Source organism: Antechinus flavipes, chromosome 2, assembly GCF_016432865.1.
Source record: "Antechinus flavipes isolate AdamAnt ecotype Samford, QLD, Australia chromosome 2, AdamAnt_v2, whole genome shotgun sequence".
NCBI lineage: Eukaryota > Metazoa > Chordata > Mammalia > Dasyuromorphia > Dasyuridae > Antechinus > Antechinus flavipes.
Genome location: NC_067399.1, coordinates 466,016,754 through 466,033,247, shown reverse-complemented (window position 1 = coordinate 466,033,247; position 16,494 = coordinate 466,016,754). Strand labels below are relative to the sequence as shown.

At 34.2% G+C, this 16,494-nt stretch overlaps 1 protein-coding gene across 5 annotated transcripts in view; it reads left to right on the top strand.

The window, feature by feature from the left end:
- The window catches only part of DENND1A (DENN domain containing 1A), a 687,683-nt gene that overhangs the window by 277,337 nt on the left and 393,852 nt on the right, over positions 1-16,494 (top strand). The window lies entirely within an intron of this gene.

Below are 16,494 nucleotides of genomic sequence, written 5' to 3'. Positions count from 1 at the left end.
GGGCTGATGTCTTGGCTTATGCATCCTTGCTGCTGTTTAATGGTGAAATAGTGGAGATGAGGATACTGAGTGAGTACATTCAGATTTAGGTTTTAACTTGTTTTAACTTTTGCTACTTTTACCTCATTGTACTTTTAGCTCCTTAGGATTCTTAGTGTCTTATACCATGGAGACCCCCAAAATTGTTTTTTGTTCTTAATTTCTATTTCTGAGAGGACTAAGTTTATAGGAATCATAGAAAAGTGTCTTGTTGCTTGAGTAAGGTTTTTGCTCCTTTTCTATTTAAGTTGTTGAGGTGCTGGGTGTTCTGTCTTCCTTAGTCTTCATTAGGGTATTACCTAGTCTTTTGTGCTTCTGCTGGCTTCCTTGTTAAAGTTCCAATGTGCATTTTGTTTCTCTGCTGGCTCCCTTGATCTAGGTACTCTGTAGTATATACTCCCTCTGAGTTTCCCTTGATTTGAGCACTGGTTTAACCAGTTGTCATGTCTGTTGTCATGAGGGTTCCTTGCTTAGGATATGTCTTTCCTGAACCCTGGCCCCCAAGGAACTTTTTGTGCTTTTTGTATTTCCCAGAGTTTCTTTCTCTCTCTCTCCCTCCCTTTCTTCCCTCTCTCCTTCCCTTCCCTCCTTCTCTTCCTCCCTCTCTCCTTCCTCTCTTCTTTCTTTTTTCCTCCCTCCCTCCCTTCTTTCCTTCTCCTTTCTTTATTTTTTTCTATCAGGACACTAGGTGGTCTTCTGTCTGTCCTCAGAGTTCCTTACTCACGGTGCTGAATGTATTCTTCCATGCAACACACTGATTGCCATGTTGAATAATTTTGACCCTTTCAGGCCTTCCTCTATTTGGGAGCTGGCTGGTCTTCGATTACTTCTGTGATTTCCTAAATCTAGAAACTGCATTATTTGCTCTCTCCTTTGGGCCTTCTTGGATTGGCATGCTATGTATTCTTTTCTCTTTTGAGGTTCCTGTTAGGACTCTGGTTGTCTTCTATTATTCTGGCACTTTCCCAGTAAGGATGCTAAATGCTTTGCCATTTCTCTTCTCTCCCTCCCCTCACCCATTGGACTTCTCAGGTTAAAGTTTTTCTCCTTTTCTTCCCTCTAGAGCTTCCACAGTCAAGTTGCTGGGTGGTCTCCTGTGACTTTGGAGCTTTCTTGATCAGGATGCCTGGTGGTCTCTGCACTCCTGGAGTTTCTTTCCCTCAGTGTACTAAGTCAAACTTCTTCTCAGTCTAGTTACTTGTTTTCATGTTAGTTTCTTTTTGAGAACTCCTCTTTAGTGTCTGCATCATCTGACTCTTTTGTGTAGTTTCAAGGTGGACAAATGAATTTCTCTTGGAAATGTTTGCTCATTCAAGTTTTTGTTCCTTTTTAGATCATTACTGCCATAAACTGGGTTTCTTTGTTACCTATTGCATCCTATCTTAATTGAAAGAGCAAATATGTAGCAATAAGTTTCGCTTTGTGTACCATATTTTAAAAAGGACATTGATAGATCAGAAAGTGTCCAGGGGGAGCAACTACTTTGATTAGATAATTGAAGACTATGCCATAAAAAGTTAACTGAAGAAATTGGGATTGTTTAGCCTAAAGTAGAGTAGGCTTATGAACAGGTTTAAGGAGGTAATAAGGCATGAAAACTGTCTTTAAGTATTTGAAGGGCTGTGGTTTGGAATGAGGATCAAGCCTTTTCTTTACCTCATTGGACACAGTAAAGAGCAGTACATAGATATTAGAGTAACAGATGTTAGTTCCAATTAAGTAGAATCTCCCTTACAATCAAAATATTGATGCATTTAAAGAGTACTTGAAGTATTAAAATAAGTAAAGGCATTTGCTTATACAAAGGGCTTTATGATTTTAAAGCTCTTATCTTGCGTTCTTAAAAACATTAATAACAGTAATAGAAAAGTTATTTTATTGTATCTCCAGTATACAGTATCTTGTGTGCCCTATATATGTTAAGTGCTTAATAAATGCTTATTGATTGACTGAATAAAATGGGACAGATTGGAAATAAAAATGCAGAAATGGAAAAGGTTGACAGTATTGGGTGAAGAAACTATAATTAAAGAAGGCTTAGAAGTTCAGAAGTTCTGTTTAAAAATATTTACTTAATCTTTTTCCCCCAGTTACTTTCAAAACCATCTTTTTAAACATTACTTTTTGTTTGTTTGTGTTTTGTTTTGCTGAGGTAATTGGGGTTGTGACTTGCCCAGGATTACACAGCTGGGAAGTGTCTGAAACTAGATTTTACCTAGAACTCAAAAATTTTAAAAACACATGTAGGGGCATGCCCCTACATGTGTTTTTAAAATTTTTGAGTTCTAGGTAAGTTATGCAAAACATTTCCATAAAAGTCAAGTTATGAAAAAAAAAACAAACCCATAATCTCAGTTCAGAAGTTCTAAATATTTTTTCAAATTGGCAAGAAGATAGTGCTCATGGAAACATAATGTAAGATAAGATTGGATACATTGCAGGTTAAATATTAAGGGTCTTGAATGGCAGGTTCAGGAGTTCAGACTATTTGGTGTTAAATGGGGAATCACTGAAAGTTTTTGAGTAGGGAAATGATGTGACCAGTTTTCTGTATCCAGGAAAGGATGTGCTTCAATAAGATCAATTCAATTTGTGAAAAGAGGTAACTTTGGAGAAGTATTTCAGTGACATCAATTTATAGAAAAAAAGTTATTTTGAAGCAGGTATATGAATATCCATTCATATAAGCCAAAAGTTTAATATAGTATTCAGGTTTGTGTGCTTAATTTACAGCATTTGAAAGTGATTTCAGGAAAATTTGGGATTAAATATAGCATAATGCAAAGTACACTAATATTGTGGTTTTGCATTTTTCTGACTACCTGTTTGATACCTTGACAGTCTGTATTCTAATAATTTATATTATTTCCTTCCAACTCTGCCATTCTGTGGCTTAGATCCCTTCCCAATTTTATTATTCTCTTTTTAAAGATTCTTTCTATCTTTAAAGTTCTAGGATTCCATGTAATGACTAGATGAAAAGGTCAATTGACAGTTCTTTAAAACAATATAATAAGAAGTTTTTGCCCTGGGGAGAGGAAATTCCAAGAAAGGGGAAGAAAAAATTGTTTAGGTACCTGATAGAGTAGAAATGAATTCTTGGGCATAGCTCCATTTTGATTATACAAGTGCCTGCTACAGAAGCATAGTTGAATTCTCTGGACTCCAAAAATAAGAGAAATAAAGGCTTAGGTTCAAAGAGCAGTATCGGCTGATACTGTAATAGTATCAGTAAAGTAATAGTAAAGCCTGAAGCTGATCAACATGCACAGATGTTACTTTGGAGATTTGTATATGTGAGCGGGTGTATGTGTAAGCTTACATGTGTGAAAAAGTGTCTCTATAACCGACTGAAACCATATAAAAGTGGAAGACATCAGGACATTTTTATGCCTGCAAGGTAGTGATGATGCATTAGAACTTGCATCGGACAGAGTTGAGAATTATGTAAGAGAAATTCCCAAAGATTCCTTACCATGCCATGTATTGCTTTTTATTTTTATTATTATTTTTTTAAGAATGTATGGAACATTATAGAATCATGCAATGTTCAGGCTGGAACTCTGGTTTAAAAAAAAAAAGGCAGGAGAGGTGAAAAACAACTGAATATTTTTAAATCTCTTCACAAAAGAAGAAACAGTAAAGCCATTTTAAAACATAGATAGGTGGGATGTCAATTGGCAGAAACTGAGGAGAGCAGTTCCCTTGCAGATAGATTATTTGGTGTCATAAGTTTGCAAGGTAGTATGGTATAGTGGAAAGAAGACTAGATTTATAGTGAGAGATTGAAATTTGTATCCTGGCTCCAAAATTTGCTATCTGTGAAACTAAGTTTGTCATTTATGTTTTCTATGCTTGAGGTTCCTCATGCTATGTTATGACGATAATGTTTTCTAACCTTCAAAGCTCTTATAGGAGTTATTATTTTAAGATCCCTCCCAGCTCTAGAATTCTGTGTTATTACAATCCATGTTCTACAGTTTCTTCCCTTTGTAGCATTCTCTGTTCTGACCTTCATTCCATTTCTGGTATTCTGTGTGCTAACAATGCATGTTTCTAGGTCCCTTCTAGTTCTACCATCCTTTGCTCCCTATGGTTTACAAGGGAACACACTGTATTTCTGCCTCTTCTCATTCTAATGAGCTCTTTTAAAAATATATCAAAAGAAATTCTAATCGCATAATCTTCACATTTCAAAGGACTGTGTATTTATTATGAAAACTACTGATTCATTAGGAAGGCCTCCTGATTCAAAAAGCAACAGCTGCTTTTGGTTAAAATAAATCCTGTCATGTCTCATACCCCCTCTTGCTTTAAGGGGAAGCTGAATGTTTAGTTAATTCTGAGTTTAAGTTCTCGTTCTCTCTCTCTCTCTCTCTCTCTCTCTCTCTCTCTCTCTCTCTCTCTCTCTCTCTCTCTCTCTCTCTCTCTCTCTCTCTCTCTCTCTCTCTCTTTCTCTCTCTCTCTCTCTCTGCCTTTTCCCTCTCTTCATCTCCCCAATTTCATTCCTTTTTCCTATCCCCTCTATTTCCTCTCTGTCTTTCTCTTCTCTTCCCCCTCCTTTCTCTTTTGTCCCTTGTTTCTTTGCTCTTTCCCTCTCCCCCCTTTCCCTTTTTCCTCTTCTTCCCCTTTCTCCTCCCTTTTCCCTTCCTCCCTTTCCCCCTCCTTTTCCTTCTTTCTTCCCCTTACTTTCTCCTCCTTTCTCCATCACTCCTCCCCTTTTTTCCCCACCTCCTCTCCCTTCTCCAAATAGCAAAGTTTGAAACAATTCTATTAATGAATTTTTTTAGGATCACAAAAGCTAATAAAGCTCCTCTGATGATTTTATTGGCATTCAGCTGGGATAGAGAAATGAACTGTATAGCAACTAAGAAAAAAAAAAGTTGAGGCCCATTGTATAGGAAATACAGTTATTGAAAGTCAGCAAGCATTTTTGAGTCTATTATAGATCCTTAAATGAAAGTACAGCATACTTCTCCCTCAGCAGAAGGAGCTTTTTTTGGCAGGGAAAAAACCACATAGCTGTATTTTTATCCAAAATCTGGAAGCCTATGTTTGAATGACTGCGCAGAAGAGATAGATGAGTATAGCAGTGTACATTCAAATAGATTTCTATGATTGGTTTGTAATGACCTGATTGCTATTCTATCATTATATGACTTAATATTTCATTTCCCTAATATACATTTCTGGACTCATTAAAGACAAGTACAGTAGAAAAAAGACAGATTTGAAGTCAAAGGATCTTATTTCTAATCCTATTTCCCCCTCCAACTTAGTACTTTTGTGAATATTGCAATTCTATTATCATCCCATCTTTGGACAAATCTTTTTATTTTGCCATTGCTTAGCACAATGTCTGACACATAGTAGGTACTTAATAGATGTTTATTGATTGATTGCTTATTCTATTCAGTCTCAATTTTCCTTACTTGTAAGCAAAGACACTGGTATAATATATATTTTACCTACTTTCTAAGACTCCTATGAAATCTATCCCTATTATGTTAATTATCTAATTTAAACCTAAATCATTAAGTTTCAAATTATTGTATTCAATATATTCATCTAGTGATTATTAAATCCTTGTTATGAGGGATAACAGAGTGCAACCTAGGTATTGCACTGGTAGCTGCAAAATATTAACAGAACAAAAGGGAGGCAGGTCTCCAGCATGTTATGAAAGGCTTGCAGGAGGATATAGCAATTGCACAGAACTTAAAAGGGTTGAAATCTATATGAGTGAATTTGAATGTCCACATGAATGAATTTGTGGGTCCATTAAAGTATTCTATGAAATATATTCTGCTAGCCTTATTCTGTGTTACTAGGTTGAATGAGCCTAAGCTTCCTGATTCAAAGTCCAGTGTTATTTCTATTAAAACCATATTGAGAGGGCAGCATATTATGAGAGAAAAAAGCATGGGACACATAGTAATCAACAACCCTCAGTTAAAAGTTTCAGATCTGCTATTCACTAGTTTTTCAATCTTGGACAAGTCACTCACTTTCTTTTAGTCCTTAAATTTCCTCACCTTTAAAATGGGGAGGTTGAATAGGGTCTTTTTTAACTATTAGAAAGAATTAAGCAACTCAGAAGCTGGTATAGCAAGGTCTAACTAAAACTCAAATAGTACATACTAATAACATTATATAATATTTTATGGTTTATAAATTCATATTGTATTTTATAGTTATCACTTTCATTCTATGCCTCTTTTTATGGATTATAATCTTTCTTTATAATTACAGTATGAACTTCATTCTTCACCATGAAAGAAACTAGCATATAATTCTCTTATTCATAAGTATTATTCTTTGGTTACTCAGTAGAACTTATATTTAAGTAACTATGAATCACTGAAAGCTACTTTTTAGACAAGTATCTGTTAAGTGTAAAATGACTAAAATATTTAAATGTTTTTGCCCTAATTACAGAGGTTTGTGCTATATGATTTTATGAAAACATACTAATTTTGCATGCTTAAAGCCTCATCTAATTAAGTCACTTCCTATAGTCTTCTTTGTGCTCTCTGTCAAGAAAGCATATTGAAGTATTTGAAGTTAACTTAAAGGGTTCTTTCATTGAACATTTGTTGAAAAAAATCTAGCAAAGTTATATTTGCCATACTTTTTTTTCCTTTGCTTTCTTTTGTCTTTGAAATAACTTTGGCTAGCAATGTTTGACTAAAAATTAATTCTTTTAATAATCTCTATGAACCACAGGACAATCAAGTGTGATAGGAAATTTTCAACATTTCATTTCTGAGAGTCATTGTGTCCTGTGCTAGGGAAGTAAATTAAGTTAAACTTTTATCAAATATTTATGGACAGGACACCATACTAAGTTCTAGGAATATAAAAATGTATTGGGACAGTCTTAGTTTTGGGTGGTTAAGTTTAGTAGCGGAGAAAAGTGTACTCAAATCACTTTAATACACTATGAGATATAGACAGCATGTTATAATCATGTATGTGTATGCTGGCCTCCTGCATACTCATACCATCAGTTAATAAGTCTTATGCTAAGTACATTGCAATACAAGTACAAGTCAAAAGAAAGATCCCTGCCCTCAAAGTAGCTTTTATTCTAATGGTAAAAGAAAACTGAAAAGTAGAGCTGAAAAGCCAGCAAGGGAAGCAGCAGGGATGTGGTGGCTAAAGTCTGCTACTGAAGAATGGCTAATGGTCTGAATTCCTTCTCAGAATGGAGGTTCTAGGAAGAAGTCTTCAATGAAACAAGGAACCTATGCAGCAAAGTCAGGAAGCAGGCGAGGCCTAATGTTAAGTCCAAGTCTTATAGATAAAATACAAATTTCCTCAGCTTGCCATTTAAGATCCTTTGTAATCTTGCTTCACTCTACCTTTCTAGCCTTATTTCCTATTGCTCATCTTCACATCTACCACATTCTATCTAAGCTACAAAATCATCTTTTTACTGAATTAGATGTTCTATCTTCTAATTTCCATGAATTTTCATAAACTCTTTCCCATTCCTGGAATGTATTTCCTCCACATCTCTACCTCTTACATCCTTAACCTTCCTTCTATGTTCCATTATTCTGGGGTAGAGGTTAGAAGAATCTAGTTTAAAAGTAAAAGAAAAGGAAAGGAATCATGGAAGTCTTTATGAAAAAAGAGTCCACTGAATTGAATACTGAAGGAAATGAACAGACGGAGATGTAAGGGGAGGGAGATAGACTATTCTAGGCAAGGAGGACAGCATGTATAATTACATGAAGCTCAGAAGAAATTAATTTGTGTTCTCCATGAACTCATTCAACTCAACAGACATTTAAAAATCACCTACTGTGTGTTAAGTACTGTATTACAGTACTTGAGACACAAAAAGTAAATCAGTTCCTGCCATCAGGTGGATGTGATGAAGCAAAGACAGACTAATTTTGAAGATAAGGCATTAACAATTAAAAGGTAAGATAAAAGTTTGGGAGGTCAGAGATAAAATAGGGGTACACCTGGTTAATCAATTTAATAATCTTACAGACATCCTTAACTCTCTTTTTATCCCTATATCTAATTATTTGCTAAGTTTTATCCATCATAACTTCCACAATATCCTTTGAAATTGTCCCATTTTCTTTTATAATGCTAGTACTGTCACCTTTTATCACCTCTTGCCATGTCTTCCTATTTATTTTATTTCTCCCTTTTTTTCTCTTTTTCTGTCTCTTCCTTTTTCTTTCCATCTATTCCATAGTTACTTACAAACTTTTTTTGATGATCATATTATCACCTATGAGATAGATAGACCGTACATGGTCAGTGTTTTGTTTACAAAACTTTTAGTTTCCTTATTTACTCTTGAATGAAACACACTCTTCTACCTAGTATTTAAACTCCCCTCCAAGTCTTCCTCCAAGTTAGTGTTCTGGTCGACCTAGCCTTTGAGACTGAGTATGGGTTAAAAATCACTAAAAGATGAATTGATAAGAGGTATGTCACGGAAGCCATGACAATATAAGATGATAGCAGGTGTAGGATACGGGTGATTGTCAAAAGCTTTGGAGTACAAGGGGGTCTAGATACAAAAGAAAGACTTTCAGGTTTAGGACCTAAGAGATCATTGGTAACCTTTGAGAGAACACTTTCATTTGAAAGCTGGAGCCAGAAGCTATACTTCAAAGAGTTGAAAAATATGTGCTGAAATGGAGGGAGTAAGAGTAGACTATTTGTTCTAGTGTATTGGCAGTAAAAAGGAAGAGACTATAGGATGGTGGTTTGAACTGATGGCACATTTTAGTGATAGCTTTATTTTTTTATTTTTTTTAAGGATTATGGAAAACTGGACATATTTATAGGCAGTGGTTTATCTCTAGTACACAGAGATTGGAGAGGAAACAGAAAGAGGTAATGATTATTGGGATAGTTTTCTAGAAAATAGAAGAGAGAGATGGATTGAGACCACCAAAAAAAAAAAGGGATTGACCTGGGCAGGGAGAAGGCCTGTCTCTGCCTTAAATACTTGGATAAAACACAACAGAATGAGTGAAGATGTGCAGGAATGGCGAGGTATGCACTTAAAAGATAAGTTAACTCTTAATAGTTGGCCTCTTAGTTACATAGCAGGCAAAATTAGCTTGCTTAAAGAGGTGTGGTATGTAGGAAGTTAAAAGAATGGGTTTTGGAAAAGTTACTATGGGTATATGGTAGTCATTCAGTGAAGATTTAAGATCATTTCTGTGTAGCAATGAATGCCAAATTGAGATGAAGTGGCATATATTCATGAAGTTCCATGACATGAATTCCCAAAGTAGTATTTAGTGGCTCCCAAGCATGAGCAGAAAGTTTGTAAAAGTGAGCTAAGTATAATAAGGTAGCCTATATTTAGGTCATGGAAAAAGGTTAAATAATTTATGCTTTTATGTTAAAGGCTATTTGGAGTGATTGAAAGGGAAATAACATTTAGAACTAATTATCCCTTCCACATCATGATGGTGATGTGGTAACCTCCTGATCTGAAAAATACTTGTAAAGTGTTTTGACCCTTCCTTTGTAACAGAGAAGAAGTATGAATTTTTTTTCTTTTATGGGAAATTTATGGCATCTGATTGTAAAATTTGGATTTATATTATTAAACAATGCTATATACATATTTTGTGATTTCTGAGTTTCTAAACTTTTTCTTTGTCATGTACTGGCCTTTGTATGTTGTTTGCAGCTTTCACAACACTTCCCGAAAATTCCTATCAAATTTCTTTTGCCAGCCCACAGTATATTAGATTCACAATGGGGAAAATAGTCTTGTAGAAGGGATAACTGTATAGAAAAACAAAAATGTAAAAAAAATTACTATGATAGCATTTTGGAGGATAGACTAGAGAGAAGGGAAACAGGAAGATTAGTTAGAATGTAGTCAAGTTTAGTGTTACCTTGAACAAAAGTAAATGTAAAAAAAAAAAATTAATCAACTCCATTGAACATTTATTAAGCACCAGCTGTGTGTGTGACTCTGTCCTTAACATTAGTATATTAATGATAGACAAATTTTCAAACTATTTAAAACCTTCTGACCCAGTTAATTCTCCTCACAGAAGGGAATTTAAATATAAATTGAACAAATTTTACATATGGTAGATACTTTCACAAATACTTCTTGAACTTGAATAATGTTATACATATTAATAAATAAAGCCTATTGATTGTCCATACAACTGAATTTTACTGTCATCATAATAAAGTATTCTTCTTCTTGATTTCTTTTTATATGATAGGTGAAGTTTTTTGAGTGTGGATCTCCTCTAGGAAACTCTGCATTGTTCTAGGGCTTGATGGAGTGAACATAGTCTTCTACAAGATCTTCTGTATAACAGCATCACATCTAGGGAATCTTTCTTCTATTTAGGCTCTTTGCTGGACTTTCACAGTCCTCTTGTATTTCATTCCCTTCCACATACACCACAATTCAGCTCTTTTGGCTTATCTTCTGTTCATTATATATGATTCTTCATCTCTCAATTCTGTTGATTTTTTTCTATTTGCTATTCTTTAAATACTCTCTTCTCACCTTATGCTCATTGTTTCCCTGGATGTCTTCAATTTTCAGCTCAACTCTCCCATCACTCTCCTCCCTACATTTTGCATTGTATTCCTCTTCCCACCCTGTCCTAAAGTCATATAATAATAATAAAATATAAATAGTTAATATAAAAATAATAAATTTTAAACAGAAGAAAAAAAAACTTCCACAGAACTAACCAATATTGGAAAAATTTTGTGTTGCTGCAAAGTTTCCTATGTCTGCCAAGAAGTAGGAGAACATATATTCTTTTTAAAAAATTTCTAAAACTTTTTATTTTCAAAACATATGCAAGGATAATTTGATAACACGGACCCTTGCATAGCCTTTGTTTCAGATTTTCTTTCCTTCCCCCCACCTCCTCCCCTAGATGGTAAGCAATTCAATATATGTTAAACATGTTAAATTATATGTTAAATCCAATATGTATGAACATTTATACAATTCTCTTGCTAAACAAGAAAAATCAGATCAAAAAAAGAGAAAGTAAATGAGTAAGAAGACAAAATGCAAGTGAACAACAACAAAAAGAATGAGAATGTTATGTTGTGATCCATATTCATTTCCCACAATCTCCTCTCTGGGTGTAGATGGCTCTCTTTATCACAAGATCATTGGAATTGGCATCAGTCATCCCATTGTTGGAAAGTCACGTCCATCAGAATTGATCATTGTATAATATTGATATTGCCTTGAACAGTTATCTTCTGGTTCTGTTCATTTCACTTAGCATCAGATCACGTAAATCTCTCCAGGCCTCTCATCTTGTTAGTTGTTTCTTACCGAACAATAATATTCCATAACATTCATATACCGTAACTTATTTAGCTATTCTCTAACTGATGGGCATCCACTCAGTTTCCAGTTTCTAGCCACTAGAAAGAGGACTGCCACAAATATTTTTGCACATGTTTAAGATCTCTTTGGGATATAAACCGAGTAGTAACACTGCTGGGTCAAAGGGTATGCACAGTTTGATAACTTTTGGAGCATAGTTCCACATTGCTCTCCAGAATGGCTGGATCCATTCACAGTTCCACCAACAATGTGTCAGTGTCCCAGTTATCCCACATCCCCTCCAACATTTACCATTATCTTTTCCTATCATCTTAGCCAATCTGACAGATGTGTAAGTGGTACTTCAGAGTTGTCTTAATTTGCATTTCTCTAATCAAGAGTGATTTAAAGCACCTTCTCATATGATTAAATGATTTCAATTCCTTCATCTGAAAATTGTCTGTTCATATCCTTTGACCATTTATCAATTGGAGAATGGCTTAAATTCTTATAAATTTGAATCAATTCTCTATATAATTTGGAAATGAGGCCTTATCAGAACCTTTAAATGTAAAATTTATTGCTTCTATTCTGATTTTGTCTTCATTAGTTTTGTTTGTACAAAACCTTTTTAATTTAACATAATCAGAATTATCTATCTGGTCTTCAATTATGAGATCCAGTTCTTCTTTGGACATAAATTCTTTTCTTTTCCACAGATCTGAGAGTTAAACTATCCCATGTTCTTCTTATTTTCTTCTAATATCACTCTTTATGTCTAAATCATGAACCCATTTAGATCTTATATTGGTATGTAGTGTTAGGTATGGGACAAACCCTAATTTCTTCCATACTAGTTTCCAATTTTCCCAGCAGCTTTTGTCAGATAGTGAGTTCTTATCCCAAAAGCTGGGGTCTTTGGATTTGTCAAACACTAAATTGCTATAATCATTGACTATTTTGTCCTGTGATCCTAACCTATTCCACTGATTGACTATCTATTTCTTAGCCAGTACCAAATGGTTTTGATACCCGCAGCTTTTTAATATAGTTTTAAGTCTGGTACAGCTAGGCCACTTTCATTAGCATTTTTTTTTTCATTAATTCCCTTGAAATTCTTGACCTTTTGTTCTTCCAGATGAACTTTGTTACTATTTTTTCTAGATCTGTAACATAATTTCTTGGGAGTTTGATTGGTATGGCACTACATAAGTAGACTAATTTAGGTAGTATTGTCATTTTTGTTATATTCACTCGGCTTACCCATGTGCACTTGATATTTTTTCAACTGATTATATCTGACTTTATTTGAGTGGAAAGTGTTTTGTAATTGTGTTCATATAGTTCTTGACTTTCCCTTGGAAGATAGATTCTCAAATATTTTATACTATCAACAGTTATTTTGAATGGAATTTCTTTTTGTATTTCTTGTTGCTGGACTTTGTTGGTAGTATATAAAAATGCTGATGATTTATGTGGCTTTATTTTGCCTCTTGCAATTTTGCTAAAGGTGTGAATTGTTTTTAGTAGTTTTTAATTGATTCTCTAGGATTCTCTAAGTATACCATCATATTATATGCAAAGAATGATAATTTGGTTTCCTCATGACCTACTTTAATTCCTTTAATCTCTTTTTCTTCTCTTACTGCCAAAGCTAACATTTCAATTGCAATATTGATTAATAATGGTGATAGTGGGCAGCCTTGTTTCACTCCTGATCTTATTGGAAATGGTTCTAGTTTGTTATCATTGCATATGATCCTTGCTGATGGTTTTAAATAAGTGCTACTGATTATTTTAAGGAAAAAAAGGACATATATTCTTATATCTCTTCTTTGGAGCTGAGCTTGAGCATTATAAATTCAGGCATTTAGTTTCTGTTGTGTTGTTCTAATCATTGTGTACGTTGTTTTCTTGCTTCTATTTTCATCATTTTGCATCTCTTCACCTACTGTAAATTTTTCAGGAAAACTTGGCGAGATCATAGCCATCTTAGAAAAAAGTTTCCATTATACTTCTGTTTACTTGGATTACCCATAGACAAACATTTGTCTAGTCTTTAGCCAGTTATGGTTAAATTGCACATTTCTGTTTTCTATAAAAGAAGGAAATCATGTGGAATATATGCCAAATCTTTTCCCTCTCCTATCAGACTCATACAGCAGAGAATCATTTGGTCATAATGGATGCTGCTTTTAACTTCTTAGAATATTTTTAAACCTTTGGGAAATATGTTTTTGTAATTTACTGAAGGTGATAATACTGTTCTACTGGGATCCTGCTGTGATGTCTTGTCATAGTAGGGACTAATTATGGCAGGTTCTACCAAACTAGAAAGGCTTCAAGAATAGATTACATGTCTTTGGTATATGGGAGAATCATCACTAGATGTTAAGCCTTCAATATTGAAAATTTTTAGACTGTATTATCAAATGAAAACCATCCTTTCAGATGGAGAAGGATTTCAGTTTTTCAGTAGACTACTCACAGTATATGTAGTAGGTTTAATAAATACTTTTTATTGTTATAATCTTGAATCTGTGAAGTAGGTTATAACATTAATCTGTGTTAATAGTAATGTTTCACAATTACAAAGTTCATTCCATAAATTAATTATTTTTATGTTCATTGTAGCTCTGGGGCATATATAATACAAGTAGCAGTTTTTCCATTTTATATGGAGAAAGTGATGGCCAGAATGGTGAGATTGCCTTGCTAAAAGGCATACAGCAAATAACAGCACCTGAGACTTGAATCCAGGATCCTTTAGTTAACCCTCCCTGACTCTGCATTCTTTATATCTTTGTAGTCACTGCTGTTTGAGTTATACTGCTGTAGAGCCTTTGTATATCAACTGTCTAAAACCATCCTGAGTCTATCACATATTTTAATGCTATTTGCTAGAGGTCGTTTTTTTGATTTGGTGTTCTGGGCAATCTCACACTTCATTGTTTCCCTTCTTTCATTTAACCTCTGACCTATGAAAACAAGAGTTAATCAGAAGTTCTAAGGTAGCCAAGAGGAAAGGGAAGTGTTTGGTTACAAATTAAATATGAGGGAGTAATAAGCCTTAAATTCCTAATAGTGCTACTAGTTGTGCATGTGGGACAGAGTGTTTGTGCTATAAATTCAAGTTCAGGGTTCTTAGGAGTTACTACAGATAGGAAAGAAATTAGGTTCTCTGTTTTGACTTCTAGTGTTCAATCCTCTGTTTTATTTAAATGTTTCTAATTGCATCAGGTAGACATAAAGCTGATTTTATTTTTGTACTTTTGAATTGAATTCAGTGTATGATGGCCATATTGTTGCTATGTTCCTTGGAAAAACGATTTTTATCAACTAATGTGTTAGTAGTCATTAGTGTATTAAAAGTTTTCTTTCTTTAATCCTTCTCATTTTGCCCCTATCTTTTCATTACTAACTGTACATCCTTATCCTTTATAATGACAGAGTATAAAAGTAGAAATGCTTGATTAGAAAAAAGGAAAATCTTGACCCAGGAGCTTTTAACTTGGTACTTGTGGATCCTTTTCAAGCTGTCCATAGAATAGAAAGGGAATAAATTACATCTCTGTTTCAATTTAATTGTTTTCCTTTGTAATACTATGTATTTTATGTATTTAAAAGCATTATTCTGAGAGGGAGTTCTTAGGCTTCACTAGACTGCCAAAGAGTCCATAATATAAGAAAAAGTAAAGAATCTCTGTTCTTGAGGCACTGTTTTGCATGGGAAAGAATCAGACTACCTGAATATAAATTCCAGCTTTGCTCCTTATTACCTGTGTGATCTTGTGCAGGTCACAACTGTATAGGCTTGTTTCATTTTTGGTAAAATAAGGAGAGGAACTATATGATAACTAACATCTATTAGAATCTACTCCCCCTCTCCCCCCTTTTCCTCCCACTTTCTTTTTCATTCATTTGCCTTATGAGACATAACATTATTACTGTGAGTACTTTAATTTATGGGTGTATCACTCATATTAGTGAATTTAGGTAGAAGAATTTCAAAGTGGGGAGGCAGCCCCTAGAAGAAGTTGTCAAGGAAGTTCATTGATATAGGTAATATAAGTGGCTTTATGATGTAGCTAGATACGCATATAGAGGTACAATTTACGATTACAGTATCTCTAAGAAGCAGTTATGGGATGGAAACAAGTTGAAAAGAGAAAGACTTTTAGAAAGCAAAAGTCCTTTCATAATTTTCACTGATTTAATACTAACTTGTTCTTTCAAAAAAATAGAAAAATATGAAATGCCTATTATTAGAATTTCTGTCATATATAATCATTATTATAAGAATAAGAGACACCAAAGTATGCTTAAAGAAAAAGCACTTTTCATTCCACCCCTCTCCCCCACCCCCATACAACTAATACTTTGTGAGCTGAGACAAGTAAGTTCTTTTTACTGGGTCTTTGTTTTCTCATTTTTAAAATGAGAGGATTAGATTATTTGATTTCCAAATAATTTTCTAGTGTTTCATATTTTATGTTCTAATGGCCCTCTCATTTCTAAAATTGAGGCTGCTCCTAGATGTGAAATTTTATTATTCTATTACTTGTCATCTTGGACAAGTCACTTCTAAACTTTTATTTATGTATCTGTAAAATTGGGCTCATAATACAGATTTGTTGCAAGCAACAAGGGAGAGAGAGTTGTGGAATGCCTTATGTAAATATGAGAAGCTTATTACAAATAGGTTCCTTTTTAAAAGCCATCCCTTTAGGGGAAAAGACATTGGATCTTGAAGCTTTAAAAAAATACCTTCACTCTCTTATGTGTGATTAAAACATAGAAAATATAGAACTTGAAAACTCCAGCTTCGATTGCGCTATTTACATTTTATGTTTCTGAATACAGCATGTAAACTAATTTCTAAAGCAATAAAGAACTGACACATGACTAATGGCCCTGGAATTGAGGAGTAAGAAAATATGCCAAACCATTGGGAGCCAGCCAAAGTTGGATTGCTCAGAATAGTTAAAGCTAAGTGATACTAAATGTCTTTTGTGAGATTCTTTTTGTAAAAAAACATTGCTTCAATGACTGCTTCAAGTCATAATCATAAAACTTCAGAACTTAGTGTTGAAGTTTGATGGAACCTTAGAACATAAGACTGCTGCACCTGTCCTTCTCTG